The 4885-nt window shown below is 37.3% G+C and overlaps 1 protein-coding gene across 1 annotated transcript in view; it reads left to right on the plus strand.

Annotated features, from left to right (window-relative positions):
* The first annotated feature begins 492 nt into the window (after positions 1-492).
* CPEB1 (cytoplasmic polyadenylation element binding protein 1) overlaps positions 493-4885 on the plus strand; it is a 96576-nt gene continuing 92183 nt past the window's right edge. The window contains exon 1 of the mRNA XM_007945119.2: positions 493-643. The gene's annotated coding sequence lies outside the window, so the exon portion shown is untranslated. The remainder of the gene's footprint in view (positions 644-4885) is intronic.

The following is a 4885-nucleotide window of genomic DNA, read 5'->3' on the forward strand; positions in this document are numbered from 1 at the left end:
TATTGCCAAATAATGTTTCATTGTGTGAATATACCATCAGAACCAACATTTGGACCCAAGTCAGTCTGGTTGTTAAACCTCATGCTGCTTTTACCTGCCATACTGATTGCTGTATGTATCCCAGTTGATGAGGTTACTGAGGTAGTAGCTTAGTATTTTATTGTTTTTCCCTCTTAAGGCTTTCTCAGGGTCCCTTGCTCATAGTAAACACTCGTTAAGTATTTTAATGTATACGCAAAAACCCAAGTTCTTGTTATTCTCTAAAACATGGTGTTAGGTGGGGAGAAAAGACGTGCCCAAATTTATGTATTTATCATAAAGGAGTGTTGTTACGTGCTGTCGAGTTGGCCCCAACTCATAGTGACCCCTCCTTGGGTTTCCGAGGCAGTAGCACTACAGAAGTAGGATTGCCCAACCTTCTTTCTGAGGAGTGGTGTAGAAAACCTAAATACCTTTTTCTGTGTCTAGGAAGAAGAAACGGCAGGAATCAAAGATTGCTGGGACAACCAGGAAGCACCTGCGCTCTCCACGTGTAGCAATGCCAGTATCTTTCGAAGGATAAATGGCATATTGGATAATTCTCTGGATTTCAGTAGAGTCTGCACTACACCTATAAATCGAAGAATTCATGAGCATTTGCCAGGTAATTTAGGTTTGAAAACTTGGCTGCACTAGGCTTGTATACAGAGCTGTTGCTTTATGAAATCTGTAACACAAAACCTTGAGTCAAGATTTGCCCCTTAAGTCATTTACTTTGTAGATCAGATACCTCTCTGGGTGAAGATTGCCTTTGATAGGAATATAGAAATCTATTTTTTAATATACACGAAGATAGAATAAAAAAGGTTAAGTCAAATGTAACAGGACGGTTAACATACAGAAATATAATGTGAGCCACATGTTATTTGAAATTTTCTGATAGCCACATTAAGAAAGGAAAAAGAAACAGATGAAATTAATACTTTATTTAATCTGACACATTCAAAATATTACCAAGTTAACATATAATCAAAAATATTATTAATAAGACAGTTTTAGTAATAAGACTTTGAAATCTGGTGTGTATTTTATAACACATCTTAATTCTGACTAGTAACATTTTAAGCGTCAGTAGTCACATGTTACTAATGGCTACTGTCTTGGATAAAACAGCTTTTGAGTGGTTCCAAGAGGGTTTTGCAGAAAGGACCTGCTATTTGGCTAGTACTCTACCAAGGTGGCCTTTGCTGAGTGAGGGGTGGAAGGAGCTGAGATGGTACTGAGAGGTCAGCCCAGAGCTGGATTGTCTTAGCCAAGTAGCTGTATAGTGAGGATGTACACACTCCTCGTGAGAGGAATGCCACCTAGAGGAATTTTTCTCTGCTTTTTAATGCTTTAACATACAAATCTATTGAACTGTGGGGAAAAAGAAAATAAATTGTAAACTGGACATGCAGTTAAAGTGTTAATGAACTGGATTTATTAATAGTGACTGAAGTTTAAAAACTAGAAAGATGTCATTAAGGGACGTCTTAACTACTAAGTAGATAAGGAGATTTCATATATATATGAATTTATTATACACGTTTATATAATTATGTTTATATATTATGTAAATTTGTATGTGTATATAAATGTATAATATACAGATATATAAACATATATATATGAATAACATGGATGAGGGAGTGACTGGAGGAAAGAAGTTTCATAGTAACTCACTGGGATGAGACTTCTCAAATAGTTATATATACATAAAGAAACATTTATATCCTAAGTGAAGAGTTCAGATTTTCACAAACTGAACACAACCATGTAACCAGCACCCAGGTCGAAGTGGACTCTCGACTTTTAATTTAAGACCGAAGAATTGTATAGTTGTATTTCCTGTATTGGATTTCTGACTGAAATGGTTTCCTTTTTTTATTCTGTAGGATTACAAGCAGTATTACCACTAAATTATCTGAAAAGCTGTTGTGAAACAAAGTTTAATACATTCTATTAGATTTTATTGAAATTTCTTTCAGGACTCCTGCTTCCCACAAAATTTTTTTCGTAGAACATTAATATATGGCTTTAACAGTTAAATGATAAAGATTTAACTTTTTATTGAAGTGTAACATACATACAGAAGAATACACAAATCAGTGAATTTTCACATGCTGAGCACATTTTGTATAACCACTCATGTATCTATAAACAAAAATTGATAATAGCCCAGAAGTCCTCTTGTAACCTTTCCAGTGTCTAACTCCCTGAGATCAATCACCATGTTGACTTCTAAGTACATAGATTAGTCTGTTTTTGAACATACATAAGTGGAATAATAGATATGTGTTCTTTAGCTATAAGATTCATCCATATTGCAGTCAGTAGTTCTGACTTACTGATTCCTGTAGTTGTGCAGTATTCTGTAGTGTAATTATACAAATGTTTATTCATTCTACTGTTAATAGATACTTGGGTAGTTACTAGTGTGGGGCCATTATGAAAATAGTAGTAGCTTCTATGAACATGTCTTTGGTGTACCTATGTACTTAATTTCTCTTAGGTATACTCCTAGGAGAGGAATCGTTTAGTCACATGTTCAACTGTCACACAGTTTTCACAGTGGTTGGATCAGGTTTACATTCTTCAGCAGTGTATGATGGGTGTAGGCAGTACCATATCCTCATCAGCAACTGGTATTGTCTATCATTTTCATTTTAACCATTATGGTGAGTGTGCAGTTATATCCCTATTATGGTTTTAACATGTATTTTCTTTTTTTTTTTTAATAATGACAATAAATATGAAACCCATAACTGTCTCCCCCCTGATTTTTATTTTATTTTTTTAAACTGTGATTTGGGTGAAAGTTTACAGAGCAAATTCACTTTCCGTACAGCAGCTCGCATTCACTTTGTCTCATGACATTGACTGCAATTTTCCACAATGCAACAGCCTCCCTCCCACTTCTCCATAGTTAGCTCTTCCCTGTGTCCTTCCCTCCCATGCATTCCTGCCTCCTGAGCTGTCTCCTGTGCATACACAGCCCTTCTATTCTTCAGTGATTATTCTCTCCAAGGAGTGTATCATGTAAATGTTCAGCTCATGTGCCTGTCTTTTGTTTGGCTGGAAGCCACAGGTGTGGGTTCAATTCCACCTGAAGGGCAGCTAGGGGCCATAGTCTCAGTGGTTCCACCAGGCTCTATCAGACCAGCAAACCTGGTCCCCCCCTCCCACCTTTTTTTTTTCCCCAAATGCTTTTGAGTTTTGTTCCACATTGTTCTCCCTCTCTATCCAGGGTCTCCTACATAGATTCCCCCTCCGAGTGGTTGACATTGGTAGCCAGGCACTGTCTAGTTCTCCTGGTCTCATAGTCGTGCAGGCTGTGGATTATGCACACATGGTGATTAGTCGCTAGGACTAATACTTTCCGTAAATCTTTGGTTTTCTTCATTTTTCTTTGCTCTGGACGAGGAGAGACCCATTGTTCTATCTAGATGGCTGCTTGCAGGCTTTTAAGATCCCAGTCGCTACTCGCCAAAGTAGGAGGTGGAACAATGCTTTGTGTAGTATGTTATGCCAATTGAGCTTGATGTCCCCTGTGACTATGGTCCCGAGCCCACAGGTTCAACTGCTCACTCCCTCTGGGTAGCTGGCAGTGACCAAGAAGTGACTACAACTTTGCCCTTGTTGACTTGACTGTACACCTGGGAATTCAGTTTCATGGATAAACCTTTCCTTGATTTTTAAAATTATGGACTAATACAGTATTTGTCTTTCTGTGATTGACTTATTTCACTCAGCATAATATCCTCCAAGTTCATCCATGTTACATGGTGCTTTGCAGGTCTGTGTTATTTTTTTAGGATTGCATAGTATTCTGTTGTGGGTATGTACCATTGGTTACTCATTCTGCTATTGATGGACTCTTAGGTTGTTTCCATCTTTTGGCTATTGTAAGTAGTGCTATGATTAACGTGTGTGTGCATATATCTGTTCTTGTTCTGGCTCTCACTTCTTTAGGATATATACTTAGTAATGGAATGGCTGGATCAAATGGTATTTCTAATTCCAACTTTTTAAGGAATCGCCATAAAGCTTTCCACACTGGTTGTGTCATTTGACAGTCCCACCAGCAGTGTATGAGAGTCCCAATCTCTCCACATCCTTGCCAGCATTTGTTACTTTCTGCCTTGTTGAATTTTGCTACTAATGCTGGGACAAGATGGTATCTTCTTCTTGTTTTGTTTTGTATCTCTCTAATGGCTGATGATTGTGAGCATTTCTTTGTATGTTTGTTGGCCACCTGAATATTCTCTTTGATGAAGAGATATTTGATATTTCATGTCTTCTGCCCATTTTTTAATTGGAATGTTAATTTTTTTTGTTGTTATAGAGGTGTTGGGTATTGGGGTTTTCTATAAATTCTAGAGATAAGTCCCTTGTCAGATGTGTCATTGCCAAATATTTTTTCCCAATCAGTAGGTTCTCTTTTGACTCTTTTGGAGAAATCTTTGGAAGCACATAAATATTTAATTTTTAGAAGGTCTCATTCATCTAGTTTGTCTTTCTGCTGTTTGTGCGTTTTGGGTTATGCTTGATAGTCTCTTTATACCGTATATTACGGCCTCTAAATTTGCCCCTAGTTTTTCCTTGAGGAACTCTATAGTTTTAGGTTTCACATTTAAGTCTTTGATCCATCTGGAGTTAGTTTTTGTGTGTGGTGTGAGGTTACAGATCCTGTTTCATTTTTCTGCAAATGGATATCCAGTTTTGCTAGCACCATTTATTAAACAAACATTCTCTTCCCCCATTTAATGGATTTCGGCCCTTTGTCAAAAGATCAGCTGACCCATAGATTGATGCATCTATTTCTCGGTTCTCAGTTCTATTCTGTTGGTCTGTGTGTCTGTCATTA

This window comes from Orycteropus afer, unplaced genomic scaffold, assembly GCF_000298275.1.
Source record: "Orycteropus afer afer isolate SDZICR_OR568_19922 unplaced genomic scaffold, OryAfe1.0 scaffold00132, whole genome shotgun sequence".
In the NCBI taxonomy this organism is placed as follows: domain Eukaryota; kingdom Metazoa; phylum Chordata; class Mammalia; order Tubulidentata; family Orycteropodidae; genus Orycteropus; species Orycteropus afer.